Below are 17,701 nucleotides of genomic sequence, written 5' to 3' on the forward strand. Positions count from 1 at the left end.
CGAGCAGGGAGCCTGATGCGGGGCTCGATCCCAGGACTCTGGGATCACAACCTGAGCCGAAGGCAGACGCTTAACGACTGAGCCACCCAGGCACCCAAGATTTTTCATATTTTAAACAAGGGGCTTCATATTTCATTTTGCATTAGGCCCTGCAAATTATGTAACTGGTCTACCCAGCAAGAATATTATCACTTCTCAAAATTTGTTGCCAATTAAACAGATGAAAAATATATTTTTTATTCTTTAATTCTGCATTTCCTTAAATTAATAATAAAGCTTACTTTTTTTTTTTCCCCAGACTTATTGGCCCTTTATAAATTGCACCTATCCTTTGTCTTCTTTCTGTCGCTGATTGGTAAAGACTATATACAAATGAAGGATATTCCTTGTCCTACTTGATTAAAAAAAATTCTAGCCACCTGCTCTTTAGTCTTTGTAGAATTTTAGTATATTAATGTGCAATCTATCACTGTCCACCCAGAAATAAGTTAAATATGCAATTACATTTTATTATTGCTTTATTTAAACATTTCCTTTCATCCTGGGTGGGCAGAGGTGATGGTGGGAGGAGGAAGCAGGGGCTGAAGGGGACAATGGGAAGAGCGGCGCCAAGGCAAGAGAAACGGAGCAGAACAAGGTAAGGCAAAGAGCGGGGGCAGAGCTCAAGGGCGAATGGGGCAAGATAAAGAGCAAGCGCCGATCGGAGGGGCCGGGGCAGGGAGGAGAGACTGCCAGCAGGGGTGGAACTGAGGCAGTGGGGAGGACCGAGGGAGGAGGGGCGGGACAGAGGCGGGGCCCGGGGGCCGGCGTGGGGAGAAGGAAGTCGGAGCAGGGGCCTTGGTGGGCGGGGCTGAGGGTGGGGCCTGGGGCGGGGCTTAAGCTCAGGGCGGGACCCGGGATAGCGGTGGGTCTGGGGCGCGAGGGGCGGGGCCTGGGGCCGACGCCGGGTAGGGATGCGGCCTAGGGGGGCCTGGGGGTGTCGGAGGATCCGGGGCCAGGAGGGGCGGGGCCTGGCGTGGGGGCGGGGCCGAGACCAGCGGCCCAGGAGGACGTTGGCCTGAGGCCGAGCACAGGCCACGGAGGCCGAGGAGTTGAGGCACACAAGGGCGCGGCGAGGGCGGGGAGGCCACTCCCGCGCACCGGTGATCCTCGGCTCCCGGGTGTCCGCGGGCCCCACGCCCGACCCGGGGCCCTTCTCTACAGGGGCCACTACCCCCGTCGTCTCCTCACGCGGAGGCGCCTCCCCAGCCCCCACCCCCGCACAGCTACTGGGCTGCCGCGCGTCGCAGCCCCGAGCCCGCCGTGGCGTCGCCCCTCAGGGAGGCCCGCGCCGCCGCCCTGGGCTTCTCGCGCGCTCAGGCGTGCCGCCCCTCGCCCTCGCGTCTCTTCCGACCGCGTTCGGCCACGGAATGCCCGCGCGCCACTCACACGCGCGCCACTCACACGCGCGCCACTCACACGCGCGCCCCCACGCCCGCGCGCACAGCGCGCGCTCACCTCGCCCGCCGAGCGCCTCGCCGGCCTGAACGGCTCCCGCTCGGACTTGGCGCCCGAGCGACGGCGCATGTGCAATGCCGCGTCTGCGCGTGCGCTCTGCGGAGCCGCTGGAGCCCGCGTGTCGAAGTCCGGGCCGCTCCTCGCTGGTTCCACTGGGGGCGCTCGAGGCCGCGGCTGGACGGGGAGGGGGGCAGAGAGGGAAGGAGGGACTGGTGCCAGGGTGGTCTTCCTCCCTGAAATGCTCTCGTTCACTGTTTGAATAGTTAATATATGGTTTACATGTTCTTAAGTAAATAAATAGTATGCAGTGAAAAGTCTTCCCCCCACAGCGTGTGCACCACCCACCAGTTTTCTATGCCCATAAACCACATGGTAACCACTGCAGTTAGTTTGTGTCCTTCCACGGCTTCTTCATGCTTGTACGTGTGTATGTACATATATAGCACACATACACGCATGCATAGTATACACACATATGTGTGATTATTATTGATGTGTTTTATACATATTTGTCCCCATACATGCGTATATATCTCCGATATAAACGAATTTTTAAATGTAAAATTAGTATTTTTATAAATACATAAAAATTAAATATAATGCAATATTTACACGTGCAATATGATATGTAATGGAAATATATAATTATATATTGTTATAATACATAGTTTCGCTATTGTACATAATTATGTATTTGTATAAATATAAGACATAATTTTAGGTCTGTGTAAATATTCATATTCTCATGTGCTCCCATTTTTAGACAAAAGGTGGCACACTTTACACACTGTTCCATGCCCTGGTTTCTTTTTACTTACCGGTATATCTTGGAGAAATTTCCATATCAGTACAAAGAGAGTTTGCTCAGTTGTTTTTTTTTAATTTACTTTTTAAATTATTTATTTATTTTAATTTAAATTAAATTAAATTAAATTAAATTAAATTAAATTTTTTATTTTAATTTTATTATTTATTTTAAAGATTTTATTTATTTGACAGAGACACAGAGAGAGAGGGAACACAAACAGGGGGAGTGGGAGAGGGAGAAGCAGGCTTCCTGCCGAGCAGGGAGCCCGATGCGGGGCTCGATCCCAGGACCCTGGGATCATGACCTGAGCCGAAGGCAGACGCTTAACGACTGAGCCACCCAAGCGCCCCAAAAAAACAGTATCTTAAAATGAACAAAGATATGAACAGACAATTCAAAGCAGAGAATTAAATAGCAGAAGAAAACATGTTCAAACTCACTAGAATAAGGGAAGAAATAAATGCTAAAAGATAGGACTTTTATATTTTGCCATTACTATGAGTGACTACCAAAAAGTGAAGGAGAAAAAGGAAAATAAATGAGACCTCAAGAAACATATTCACAGAATCTCATGAAAGGGCAAGTTACAAAGAGGAAGACAGGAAAAGAATAAATATTACAAAAATATTTTTAAATATCTCCTTTTTTTTTTTAAGGATTTTTTAAATTTATTTTTCAACAGAGAGAGAGATAGCGAGAGAGGTAACACAAGCAGGGGGAGTGCGAGAGGGAGAAGCAGGCTTCCCCTGAGCAGGGAGCCCGGTGCGGGGCTCGATCCCAGGACCCGCGATCATGACCTGAGCCGAAGGCAGACGCTTAACGACTGAGCCACCCAGGCGCCCTATTTACTTTTTTTAATACTTTAATAGTAATCTCTATGCCCAGTATGGGGCCTGAACTCATGAGCCTGAAATCGAGTTCCACGCTCTACTGATGGAGCTAGCCAAGTGCCCCTCCGTACAGAATTTTTAAAATCTAGTCACATAATTCACTCCTTTTAAGTACTCTTAATTTTGTTTTTTTTTTTTTTAACTCAGAAGGCAAAGGTATACTACACGATTAAAGGAAAAACCATGCTTTCTTATTGTACTTTCTAAATTTAATTCAGAGTCTATTTCTGGACTTCCCTTTATCTGTTCTATTCATTGAGTAAGCTAGTCAGGTGCTATTATCAACATTTTACTCTTTTTGTAACATTTTAACATCTGGTAGGTCTAGTTACCCGGTATGATTCTACTTTTTCACAATATTATGGTTATTCTTATTTTTCTATATGAATGTTATGATCAACTTGTGTAGTTACAAAAACAATCCTGTTATTTTTATTGGAATTTTTATAAACTTACATTTTTCTTTAGGAGATTTATCTTTGGGGCACCTGGGTGGCCCAGCTGCCAAGCATCTGCCTTCAGCTCGGGCCATGATCCTAGGGTCCTGGGATCGAGCCACGCATCGGGCTCCCTGCTCTGCGGGAAGCCTGCTTCTCCCTCTTCCACTCCCCCTGCCCATGCCCCTTCCCCCCCACTGTCTCACCGTCAAACAAACAAATAAAATCTTAAAAAAAAAAGAAAAAGATTTATCTTTATGTTGAAATTTCTTAGACATGGTATGATTTACCATTTAAGGTCTCATTTGTGTCTGTCAGTATTTTAATGTTTTCCTCATCTGTAACTTCTGTACATCTATCTAATTATTCCCATATTTATTTTCCTTCCAACTTATCTTCAAACCTATTACTTGTTACTTCAATGAACCACTTTCAATGGACACCCATAGACATATTTCCAAGTAAACTTACCATCTATGAGTGATTTTTACTTTTTTTCTAATTATGTTTGATCGTAACCTTGAAAAAAGCTCTTTTTTTTTTTTTTTAAATAGGATCATTTCTAGGGTTTCCTCATTAAGCATCACACAGCCTTTTGGAGTAAGACATTTAACAGGTTAGGAATGTTGACCCTCAGCAGTTTTAGCAAATGCTGTTTTAGCATGTAGGGAGATTATTCTCTTTTCTTTTTTTAAAAGATCTCATCCATTCACTTGATAGGGAGAGAGACAGCGAGAGAGGGAACACAAGCTGGGGGTGGGGGGAGTGGGAGAGGGAGAAGCAGGCCCCCCGCCGAGCAGGGAGCCCAATGCAGGGCTAGATCCCAGGACCCTGGGGTCATGACCCGAGCTGAAGGCAGAGGCTTAACAACTGAGCCACCCAGGCGCCCCTAGGGAGATTATTCTTGATATATTGTTGAAATAATCTCAGAATGATTTTTCTGTGTTGTATTATTATGTAACTGTTTATTATATGTATCTATAACATCTTTATGTCCCTAATTTAGCAGTTGTACTACTGTATATGTAAACTAAAATGGGAACCCTACTCTACTCCATCCTTTAATAAAGTAAATCTTTGGGGCACCTGGCTGGATCAGTCGGTTGACCGTCCGACTCTTGATTTTCACTGAAGTCATGATCTCAGAGTCATGAGATGGGACCCAAGCATCAGGCTCTGTAGGGGCCAAGAGCCTGCTTAAGATTCTCTCCCTCTCTGCCCTGTGTTCTCTTTCCCAATTCTGACACATCATCAACATGCAGTAAATGTTGTCAGTATTGTAGACTGCCACACGTCCTGCAGTATATTTACAGGAATATTCTATCCTGATGTCACATAGGGCTGTCAGACATCTGAGATCCTGATGGAGGCAGATTTCTCACTCGGATAAAGGCATCTGAGAATGCCATACAGACTGTTCACCAGCCACTAATTTTCTCTCTTTAGGAGGACACAGGATGCCCCACTTTCAAGTCATCCTGGGGCTGCCTCTGTCCAAAGCCCATGGCTGTCCCCTCTTGGGAGAGCAATGGGCAGTGAAAATTGGAAAGGCTGGTTAAAACTAGATTGGAGAGGATGTGGATTATGAGACCTGCACGTGTCTGAAGCTCCGCCGGGGCGCTCCCGCCGGAGCGGAGGCTGCAGGGAAAAGGCGGGTTTACTCAGTTTTTGAACAGCTGTGTGGATGATCTTCTATGGTTGTGACCTCACTTATTTAACTAGTTCCTGACTGCACCCCCCAAGGTTTTATATTTAAGTAAAGTCCCAACATGGGACTCAAACTTACAACCCTGAGATCAAGAGTCACATGCTCTACCTACTGAGCCAGCCCCATGCAGTTGTCATTTTTATAGAGATTTCTAAATTGCCTTTCATTAACGCTATTGCATCTTAGACCCCCACCACCCTACGTGAGCATGTCTATCCAGGGGCTCTGCTCAGGTGAGAAAGGGAAGCCCTGACTGAACCAGGGCTGAGACAGAGCTCTGCCTTGCCCAGGAAGCCCCAGAATGTCGTGACCAGGCTGCATCTCACAGATGTGGGAGCACAGGCCCAGAGGAACCAAGGAACTGATGAGTCTGGTATTATTTTAAATACATCATTGACTTTGTGAATATCAAGAAACTGATACTAAAGTTTATATGAGAGGCAAAAGATCCAGAATGCCCAATACAATATTGAAAGAGAAAAACAGGGGCACCTGGGTGGCTCAGTCAGTTAAGCATCTGCCTTTGGCTCAGGTCATTATCTCAGGGTCCTGGGATCAAGCCCCACATCCGACTCCCTGCTCAGTGGGGAGGTTTTTTCTCCCCCTCCCCCTGTCTCTTCCCCATTTCATGCTCTCTCTCTCTCACACAAATAATTAAGTAATCTTAAAAATTAAAAAAATGAAAGAAAGAAAAGCAAAGTCAGAGGACTTCAGGACTTAACACTACCCGACTTTCAAAACCTAACTGGTGAGTGCTCACTTCGGCAGCACATATACTAAAATTGGAAAAATACAGAGAAGATTAGCATGGTCCCTGTGCAAGGATGAAACACAAATTCATGAAACATTCTCTTCAAAATCAATAAAAATAGGTCAACACCCTGACATATAATAGTGAAACTTGCAAATCTCAGAGACAAAGAGAAAATCCTGAAGGCAGCTCAGGACAAGAGGTCTGTAACCTACAATGGTAGAAAGATTAGACTGGCAAACAGACCTATTCACAGAGACTGGCAGGCCAGAAAGGACTGGCACCATATATTTAGGGTCCTAAATGAGAAAAATATACAGCCAAGAATACTATATCCAGCTAGGATGTCATTCAAAATAGAAAGAGAGATAAAAAGCTTCCAGGACAGACAGAAACTACAAGAATTTGTGATCACCAAACCAGCCCTACAAGAAATATTAAAAGGGATCCTTTAACCGAAGAGAGAGCCCAAAAGTAACATGGACCAGAAAGGAATGGAAACAATATACAGAAACAGTGACTTTACAGGTAACACAATGGCACTAAATTCATATCTTTCAATAGTTACTGTGAATGTAAATGGGCTAAATGCCCCAATCAAAAGACACAGGGTATCAAACTGGATAAAAAGCAAGACCCATTAATATGCTGTCTGCAGGAGACTCATTTTAGACCCAAAGACACCCCCAGATTGAAAGTGAAGGGAGTGGAAAACCATTTACCATGATAATGGACATCAAAAGAAAGCTGGGGTGGCAATCCTTATATCAGACAAATTAGATTTTAAACCAAAACCTGTAATAAGAGATGAGGAAGGACACTATATCATAATTAAAAGGTCTATCTAACAAGATCTAACATTTGTGAATATTTATGCCCCAAAATGGGAGGAGCCAATTATATAAGATAATTAATAACAAGATTAAAGAAACACATCGACAATAATACAATATTAGTAGGAGACTTTAACACCCCACTCACTGCAATGGACAGATTATCTAAGCAGAAGATCAACAAGGAAACAAGGGCTTTGAATGACACACTGGACCAGATGGACTTCACAGATATATTCAAAACATTCCATCCTAAAGCAAGAGAATACACATTCTTCTCTAGTGCACATGGAACATTCTCCAGAATAGATCACATCCTGGGTCACAAATCAGGTCTCAACCAGTACCAAAAGATTGGGTTCATTCCCTGCCTATTTTGAGACCACAATGCTTTGAAACTAGAACTCAATCACAAGAGGAAAGTCGGAAAGAACTCAAATACGTGGAGGCTAAAGAGCATCGTACTGAAGAATGAATGGGTCAACCAGGAAATTAAAGAAGAATTAAAAAAATACATGGAAACCAATGAAAATGAAAACACAACTATTCAAAATCTTTGGGATGCGGCAAAGGCAGTCCTAAGCGGAAAGTATATAGCAACACAAGCCTTTCTCAAGAAACAAGAAAGTTCTCAAATATACAAGCTAACCTTACACCTAATGGAGTTAGAGAAAGAACAGCTAATAAAGCCTAAACCCAACAGGAGAAGAGAAATAATAAAGATTGGAGCAGAAATCAGTGAAATAGAAACCAAAAGAACAGTAGAAAAGATCAACGAAACTAGGAGCTGGTTCTTTGAAAGAATTAATAAGATTGATAAACCCCTGGCCAGACTTATCAAAAAGAAAAGAGAAAGGACCCAAATAAATAAAATCATGAATGAAAGAGGAGAGATCACAACCAACACCAAAGAAATACAAACAATTATAAGAACATATTATGAGCAACTCTATGCCAGCAAATTAGATAATCTGGAGGAAATGGATGCATTCCTAGAGACATATAAATTACCAAAACTGAACCAGGAAGAAATAGAAAACCTGAACAGATCCATAAACAGTAAGGAAATTGAAGCAGTCATCAAAAATCTCCCAACAAACAAGAGCCCAGGGCTGGATGGCTTCCCAGGGGAATTCTACCAAACATTTAAAGAAGAATTAATACCTATCCTTCTGAAACTGTTTCAAAAAAATCAAAATGGAAGCAAAACTTCCAAACTCTTTCCATGAGGCCAGCATTACCTTGATTCCAAACCCAGACAAAGACCCCACCAAAACTGAGTATTACAGACCAATATTTACCTGAGGAACATGGATGCCAAAATTCTCACCAAAATACTAGCCAATAGAATCCAACAGTACATTAAAAGGATATTCACCATGACCAAGTGGGATTTATTTCTGGGCTGCAAGGGTGGTTCAACATCTGCAAATCAATCAATGTGATACAGTATATTAATAAAAGAAAGAACAAGAACGATATGATCCTCTCAAGAGATGCCGAAAAACAATTTGATAAAGTAGCATCCTTTCTTCATTAAAACTCTTCAGAGTACAGGGATAGAGGGTACATACCTCAATATCATAAAAGCCATCTATGAAAAGCCCACAGCGAATATCATTCTCAATGGGGAAAAACTGAGAGTTTTTCCCCTAAGGTCAGGAACACGGCAGGGATGTCCACTATCACCACTGCTACTTAACATAGTACTAGAAGTCCTAGCCACAGCAATCAGACAACAAAAAGAAATAAAAGGCATCCAAATCGGCAAAGAAGAAGTCAAACTCTCACTCTTTGCAGATGATATGATACTTTATGTGGAAAACCCAAAAGACTCCACCCCAAAACTGCTAGAACTCATACAGGAATTCAGTAAAGTGGCAGGATATAAAATTAATGCACAGAAATCAGTGGCATTCCTATACACCAACAACAAGACAGAAGAAAGAGAAATTAAGGAGTCCATCCCATTTACAACTGCACCCAAAACCATAAGATACGTAGGAATAAATCTAACCAAAGAGGCAAAGGATCTGTACTCAGAAAACTATAAAATACTCAGGAAAGAAATTGAGGAAGACACAAAGAAATGGAAAAACATTCCATGCTCATGGATTGGAAGAACAAATATTGTGAAGATGTCAATGCTACCTAGAGCAATCTACACATTTAATGCAATCCCCATCAAAATACCATCCCCTTTTTTCAAAGAAATGGAACAAATAATCCTAAAATTTGTATGGAACCAGAAAAGACCCCAAAGAGCCAAAGGAATGTTGAAAAAGGAAACCAAAGCTGGTGACATCACAATTCCGGACTTCAAACTCTATTACAAAGCTGTCATCATCAAGACAGCATTGTACTGGCACAAAAACAGGCACATAGATCAGTGGAACAGACTAGAGAGCCCAGAAATGGACCCTCAACTCTACAGTTAACTAATCTTTGACAAAGCAGGAAAGAATGTCCAATGGAACAAAGACAGTCTCTTCAACAAATGGTGTTGTGAAAACTGGACAGCCACATGCGGAAGAATGAAACTGGACCATTTCCTTACACCACACACAAAAATAGACTCTAAATGGTTGAAAGATCTCAATGTGAGACAGGAGTCCATCAAAATCCTAAAGGAGAACACAGGCAGCAACCTCTGTGACCTCGGCCACAGCAACTTCTTGCTAGACATGTCTCCAAAGGCAAGGGAAACAAAAGCAAAAAATGAACTATTGGGACTTCACAAAATAAAAAGCTTTTGCCCAGCAAAGGAAACAGTCAACAAAACCAAAAAACAACAGACAGAATGGGAGAAGATAAAGGGCTAGTATCCAAAATCTATAAAGAACTTATCAAACTCAGGTGGGAGGTAAAATGGGTGATGGGGATTAAAGAGTACACTTATCATGATGAACACTGAGTAATGTATAGAATTACTGAATAACATAACATAATAAAAAAATTATATAAAAAAAGAATTACTGAATCACTAAATTGCAACTAAAATTAATATAACACTGTATGTTAACTATACCGGAATTAAAATTTAAAAACTTAATAAAATCTGGGCAACTATCTGGCTCAAAAAAAAAAAAAAAAAAAAGAACTTATCAAACTCAACAACCAAGGAACAAATAATCCAATCAAGAAATGGGCAGAAGACATGACCAGACATTTCTCCAAAGAAGATGTCCAAATGGCCAACAGACACATGAAAAATGTTTAATATCACTTGGCATCAGGGCAATACAAATCAAACCCACAATGAGATACCACCTCACACCAGTCAGAATGGCTAAAATTAATAAGTCAGGAAACGACAGATGTTGGCGGGGATGCGGAGAAAGGGGAACCCTCCTACACTGTTGGTGGGAATGCAAGCTGGTGCAGCCACTCTGGAAAACAGAATGGAGGTTCCTCAAAAAGTTGAAAATATAGCTACCCTATGACCCAGCAATTGTACTACTGAGTATTTACCCCAAAGATACAAATGTAGTGATCCGAAGGGACACCTGCACCCCATTGTTTAATAGCAGCAATGTCCACAATAGCCAAACTGTGGAAAGAGCCCAAATGTCCACCAACAGATGAATGGATAAAGAAGATGTGATATATATGTACAATGGAATGCTACTCAGCCATCAAAAAAAAATTGAAATCTTGCCATTTACAGCGATGTGGATGGAACTAGAGGGTATTATGCTAAGCTAAATGAATCAACCAGAGAAAGACAATTATATGACCTCACTGATATGTGGAATTTAAGAAACAAAACAGAGGATCCTATGGGAAGAGAGAAAAAAATAAAGCAAGAAGAAATTGGAGACGGGGACAAACCGTAAGAGACTCTTAATCATAGGAAATAAACAGGGTTGCTGGAGGGGAGGGGGGTGGTGAGACGCGGTAACTGGGTGATGGGCATGAAGGAGAGCAGGTGATGTAATGAGCACTGGGTATTATATAAGACCGATGAATAACCGACCTCTACCTCTGAAACCAGTAATACATTATATGTTAATTCACTGAATTTAAACTTTAAAAAAATTATTAAAAAACCCAAACTGGTTTTTTATTGGTGAGAAAATTAACACAGGGAAGCTTCACTAAAATGGAGCTGGGAGACCACACGGGGGTGCTCTTACTCCGTACCAGTCTAAATCAAGGATTGTCAATTAGAGAAGCCAGGGGAAGGAGGAGGCACAGGGAAGAACGAATTACAGGCCCCAGCAGGAAATGAAGGACGCTGCAACTCCTACAAGAAATCAACCACCCCTGCAACTCAGCCAGTGAAAAACCATCACCACCTTGAACCCCTGCTTTTTTCCAATGGCCTTTCATTCTAAACAATCCCTCCCAACTTCCTCCTTCTCCATAAAAAAAGTTCCTCTCCTTTGTTCATTGGACTAGCCTAGGCTTTCTGCAGCAGCTTGCTTGTCCCGAATTGCTATTCGCTGCTATTCCCAAATAAGAAAGACCCTTTCAGCTGGTAAAAGGACACCACGTTATTAAATACAAGGGTTACATAGATTAAAAAGTTCTCCTCCACCCTCTGACGATCGCAACTGGGTCTGAACATTTAAACTGACAAAGACAGATTCACAGGAGAAAAGCTTACAAGTTCAATGTAAGTTTGACGTGACCTGAGAGCCTTCATGAGAGAGTAAAGTCTGAAAGAGACCGGAGTATTTTATGCTCGGTGTGATGAAGAGTGGACGCTACTAGAAGAACATGACAGGTTAAGGAGTAGGATGGAATTGTAGTAAACCGTAGCAAGGCCTGCTTGTTAGAATTCTTCTTGAATTCTCTTTGTCTTCAGAGATAAAGATGCTCCTTTCCTCCTGGCATATGGAGGGCAACCCTCACATGAGAGTTTTATAACCTGTTTCAGGGAAGAAGGTGGGGGATGTCACAGCGACCTTGCTTCTGGTGTTTTCTCACACTCCTTGAGCTTCAATATGCCAAGGTGTCATATTTAGGGGTATGCTATCCTGAACCCCATCACATAACAAGTGATTAAATGGTATCTGACCCCACTAAAGCACTTTATTGCTGCCTACAATTTCACCACTATTAGTGGGTAAGGATCAGGAAGCCTCTTTCTCCACCTCCTTTCCTGGACCCCAGCTCTCCTGGATCATTGGCCCTATAGCTGGGTCTTCACCTACCCTCAGATATCAGATCTCTTTGCTTAGTGCCCTCCCCCCATGATTCCAACCCCTTGGTCTCAGCCAGGACTTATTAAAACAGGTATATTATGGTTGAAGGGAACATAAGTAGATCAGAGAACATCATACTTCAGAGCAGCAGAAACACAGAGGCCTAGATTTCCTGGTCTGGGGTGGCTAGTGGTAGGAGCTGAATGCTACATGGTCATCACTCATATAATTAATAGCTCTCAGACTGCAAGAGAGCCTCCTCACAATGTGCAGAATTCAAATCATGAAAAATAACATAACTGCTAAGATAAAGGAATAGTGGGGCGCCTGGGTGGCTTAGTTGGTTAAGTGACTGACTGACTTCCACTCAGGTCATGATCCCAGGGTCCTGGGATTGAGACTCGCATGGGGCTCCCTGCTCAGCAGGAAGCCTGCTTCTCCCTCTCCCACTCCCCCTGCTTGTGCTCTCTCTGTCTGTGTGACAAATAAATAAAATCTTTTTTTTTAAAGATTTTATTTATTTATTTGAGAGAGAGAATGAGACAGAGAGAGAGAGCATGAGAGGGGGGAGGATTAGAGGGAGAAGCAGGGAGCCCGATGCGGGACTCGATCCCGGGACTCCAGGATCATGACCTGAGCCGAAGGCAGTCGCTTAACCAACTGAGCCACCCAGGCGCCCCTAAATAAATAAAATCTTTAAAAAAAAAAAAAGGATAAAGGAATACTGAATTAACTTGACAGGGATTATCATTTCAAGAAATACGCTTACATAGAACATACGGTACATTTTAAAAATGTAGAATTTTATTCACCAATGACACTTCAAAAGACGGAAAATAAATTAAATTTGCTTTAGCTTGGGGAGACAAAAAGGCACACTTGCACCACACCCACCATTACCACACCCTGACCCACCCCACCGCCAAACAAGACACCCCTTTAGGAACTCCCACACACAAACTCATACCTGGGGTGGGAACAAATCATTGGCCCTAAAGGCCTCTTTTAAAAATGGAGACCTGGGGACGCCTGGGTGGCTCAGGCCATCGGGCATCTCAGTTCAGCTCAGGTCAAGATCTCGGGTGCGGGGCGAAGCCCCTCACCCTGCTGAGAGAAGCAGGAAGACTGCTTCTCCCTCGTCCCCCCGCAAGTGCTCTCTCTCTCTCTCAAATACATAAAAATCTTTTTAAAAAAGCATGGAGATAATGGCCACATACACCCACACATTCTGCACACCAGGCAAAAATACACCAGTCCAACCCTGAGGCACCCACACATCAGCCACGAACACGTCTGCACACGCACTCTGCAGTGAACTCCGACACGCGCACACACACTCGGGCCGGCAGGGCTCTCGGGGAGCCCGGGACCCCCCCTCGCTCGCGCAGGCACAGTCACGCATGCACGCACACCCGGGGACACGCACATCTGCAGAAGCAGGGCTTGGACCCTCCAAGTCACCCCGCGGACACGCACGCGCCCTCTGGATGACACCCAGGGCCCACACTCAGCCCCCCGGGTGGACCCACCCCGCCAGGGGTCCCCTCCCGGACGCACACACCCTCCAGGCTCCCAGCCCCCATCCCCAGCCGAGCACGCGCGCACACACACCATCGCTGGAGGCCCCAGAGCCGGTTTGCACGCGCCCTTCTCAACCGCCAGCGCTCAGACGCGTCCATCTCAGGAGTCCCCCTACCCACCCACCGGCCCAGCCCTCTCTGTCCGAGGCCTCCTGGGGAGGGGGTCTCTGGGGGCCCCCCACCGGTCCAGGAGACGCCCCCCTTCCCACCCCCTGCCCCATTCTGACTTCGGGGCGCCTCCAAATTCGTTCTCCTGTGTCCCAGCTGGCCGCGTGGGCCACTGTCTTCCCTGATCCCCAGGTGACCTCTCCACAGTCCCGGAGGCCCCCGAAGACCCTCCACCTCCGCCATCAGACTGCCATGAACCGTGGCCTGACCCTCCCGCCTCTTCAAGGCCTCCGCACCTGTCCCCAGGTCCCCAGACCCTCAGGCCTGTCCTGGAGGGAGGCTGGACGGTCCCCTCTTGCGGGCCGGCCCCTTCCTCCTCTGTCCCCTACGGTCTGCTCTGCTGCACTTGGCCCGAGAAAGCACGGGAGCTGGAGTCGCTAAGCCGTTCACAGGTGTCCAGAGAAGGGCTGCCCACCCGCAGAGGCGACACCTGGGTCCTGGGCTGGACTCTGAGGCACGCGTGCACACTGGTCTCAGCTTCACCCCTGCACTGCCTCTTGTCCCCACAGCCCGAAGGGGACACCTTCTGCCAAGGTCCTGCAGCCCCAACTCCCTGCGGCAGGGCCCCCTCCCCCGTTAGCAGTGCCGTCGACCCTCTGGGAGTGGCAGGGGCTGGACTGTGCTCTGGGCCGTGTCTGATTTAGGTACCAGTCCCCCGCCCCTGGGTGCTCTGCTCTGCTCTGCGCCCTGGCTTGCAGGGGCCAGGAGGGCTCACCAGCTGCCCAGGAACCTGGCTGGACCAAGACATCACCAACGAAGGGGCCCCAGGCACACCTCTCCCCTCTCCCCCCACCCCCACGCCCCACACGCTCAGGCACACATCCAAGAGATGAAGATGGTGCAGGAGACCGAGTGTGAGCACAGGATACTCGCGTTCATTCATTAAAACGGCCTGAGACAGAGTCTGGGCAGTTGATGGGCTGCCTACAATTTTATCGTTATTAGGGGCTGAGGGTCAGGGGGCCTCCCCCTCCACCTTCTCTCTGGCCCCAGCTGCCCTGCCTCCCTGGCCCTGCTGCCGGGGTCACAGAGAGGTCTCCCCACCCACACACACACCCCCAACCCGTCCCCGCCGCATACCCCCAGACACCCAAGCGACCTCCACCACAAGCCCAGCCCCTGGGCCTGGGCCTGGCCTTCCAGGGAAAGGCCACGCTCAGGCCTAGGGGACATCCGCGGGCCACGGACGTCACGCTCGGGAGCAGCAGGGGCCCCGGCGCCTGGATCCGGGGACCAGGGGGGGCTGGGCTATGGGGGCCGGCACAGGCAGGAGCATCCGACGCACCCCGACCCCCAGGCGCCAGCGGAGCCCCAAGAGCCTGGCGCATGCGCAGACGCACAGACGCGCGCACTCCTGCGGGCCTACTTTCCAAAACTCTGACCCTCTCCTCCTGCCCGGGAAGCCGACTGGGAAAACAGACGCCCTCGGGCAAGTGCACACGCGCGTGCGGTCACACATGCACATGCTCGGCAGCCCCCTGGCGCACACAGGCTCACACACACGGAGACACGCGCGTCCGCGGACGCCCGGCCCAAATCTCCAGGTCCCCCTCCAGGGCTCGCAGACGCCCTGCTCTCACTCAGGGCCCCTCCCCCCCGGCCCCCCCGCCCCCCCCGGGCGCCCTTCTGGCTGTGCACCTGCGCTGTCTCCCGGCCCCCACACCAGGAGGGTGCGCTCACGCAGACTCACTGCAGGTTCCAAGGCTGCTTTGCCGGTGACTTGCTCTTCCTCGAGTCTTCACACGTGTTCTCTGTGGACGCCCCCGAAAGCAGCATTCCACCCCCGCCCCCGCCCAGGCTGGCGCTCCAGTCACCACCCCCCACCCCCACCCCCGCAAGCCTCCCTCGGGACTCTCCCCCAAATTCCTTCTCCTGTGCCCCGGTGGCCACGTCCATAACTTTTTGCCCTGACTCCCAAGTGACCTGTCCAGTGTCTTGAATCCCCCCAGGTGTGCCCTTCCTCCCCCGCCACAGTAGCATGGAGGGTGCCCCCAGCCATCTCCTCTGGGCTGCTCCCAGTGTTGTGTGTCCCCTCCGGTCTTCTCTCCTGCAGGTGGCAGGAGGAATCCACGCAATTCAGGGTGGCCGGCAGCTGGGAAGTGGCCTGGAAAGTGCCAGCAATCCTCGGGATGAGTCTGTGGTCCTCTGCGGGGCTCCATGCCGCCCACACCCATGGCAGGTGCTCCTAGGCAGCTGGCTGGAGCCCCTGCGACCCTGAGAGCAGGGTTCCTGCTCTGCGGGGCCTCCGCTGCCTCCACCAAGACCCCTGTGTGCTTCCCGAAGAGGCTGGGGATCCTGATCAATCCTGATTCCTATCCGGATCCTGATCCTCATCTGGAGCTCGCTGCCACCCGGCCGGCCCCAGATCAGCACCCCCGCCCTGAGCACAGCGCGGGGGTCCCTTCAGAGCAGGGCAGCAACCACAGACTGTCCTTCCAGGTCCCAGTCCCCAGTCTGACTTGGCTCCTGCTTTCCCGCCGAGCAGGGGCGGGGCGGGCGGCTCAGAGCCTCTCTGGTTGCCTGCCTAGGGCCCCCTCACCACACACAGGCCCAGAGACTGCCCCAGACAAAGAGTGTGTGAAAAGAACGTGCTCTCACAAAGCTCAGGGACAATCCCCACCCCCACCGCCCCTGTTTGCGCTCCCAGGGCAAGCGATTCAAGCAGGGCCAGAGAAGGACATGGGCCGTCCTGGTGCTGGCAATGTGACTGTGTTCACAGGTGGAGGGGCAGGAGGCCTCTTCCCCACCTCCCCTCTGGCCCCCACTTTCCCCGGAGCCCTGTCCAGGCGCCTGGGGTCTTCTAGGGCACCAACGTAGAGGGGCTCTCCCCCCACCCTACCCCAAGACGCCAGCCCCGAGGCCTGGCGCGGGCCTTCCAGACACAGGCCAATCCCTGCTCAGAGAGGGGATGCCAAGGTTGCAGCCCTCATGCCTGCTAGCTGCGCTCTGGCGAGGCTCCCGCTGCTACCCGACCGGGGGTGCTTGCGTGCAGGGCTGGCCCACGGTGACCCCAGCACAGCGCAACCCTCTCAGGCATTCGCAGACACAACAGCACTCTATCAAACGTTCAGAATCACGCCCTCGGCTCACAGGCCTACTTGCAAGAATGAAGACACACAGACATCCAGGAATGTGCAGGAACACATCCACCTGCTCAGCCACACGCAGGACACACACACACACAGGCCACCGTTACCTCTAGCTTTGGTGAGGACATCAGCCCCGTCAGGTGTCTCCATGCCTGTACTCACTCTCCCCCTCCAGCCAGAGGGATTGTTTGTTCCTCCTTGTTAAAGTCCTCTTCAAAAGTGACACATCCTCACTACAATCACCCCAAGAAAAAATTGATAAATCGAATAGTTCTCCTAATCCCTCCACCAATATTGCAGCCTTACTGGTATTGATTCAGAGTCTGTGGGGGAAAGACTCTCTCTCTCTCCCCTAGGGTGGGCCTCTGGGACCTCCGGTAGCCGTGCTTCCGGGTTGGTAGAGAACGTTCCTGTTTGCTGAAAGGACAAGGCAAAGATTTGCAGAGAGGACCAGAGATGAGGGATGTGCCATGGGGTCCTGTCTGCATCACGTTCTCCATTCCAATCCCTAAGTTAAAGGTAACTTCGAGCAAGGAAGCTTCCCTGGTGTGTGAGCCAATACATTCCTTTTGTTGATGTTGTTTTCATTTAAGCTAGTGTGAGTTGGGTTCCTGTTATTTGCAACCAGGAATGTAGTGAGTATGTTCAGACACATTCTTCCCTTATCCTGGAGGGATCTCCTCAACTCCTCCTGCCTCCACAAATGTCTCGCAGACAAAAACAACCCGAAGAATGAGTATCTGCCACAGGTACTCCTTCCCAAACCACCCAGCCCTACTCCTGAGATAAT

The 17,701-nt window shown here is 48.2% G+C and overlaps 1 non-coding gene across 1 annotated transcript; it reads left to right on the forward strand.

Moving 5' to 3' along the window:
- Positions 1-6,092: 6,092 nt before the first annotated feature.
- Positions 6,093-6,199, forward strand: LOC117998382. Its single transcript, XR_004675975.1, has one exon. It is a non-coding gene; the product is annotated as a U6 spliceosomal RNA (small nuclear RNA).
- The last annotated feature ends 11,502 nt before the right edge of the window (positions 6,200-17,701 follow it).

This window comes from Mirounga leonina, unplaced genomic scaffold (genome assembly GCF_011800145.1).
Source record: "Mirounga leonina isolate KUSES-001 unplaced genomic scaffold, KU_Mleo_1.0 Mir_376, whole genome shotgun sequence".
Classification (NCBI taxonomy): Eukaryota; Metazoa; Chordata; class Mammalia; order Carnivora; family Phocidae; genus Mirounga; species Mirounga leonina.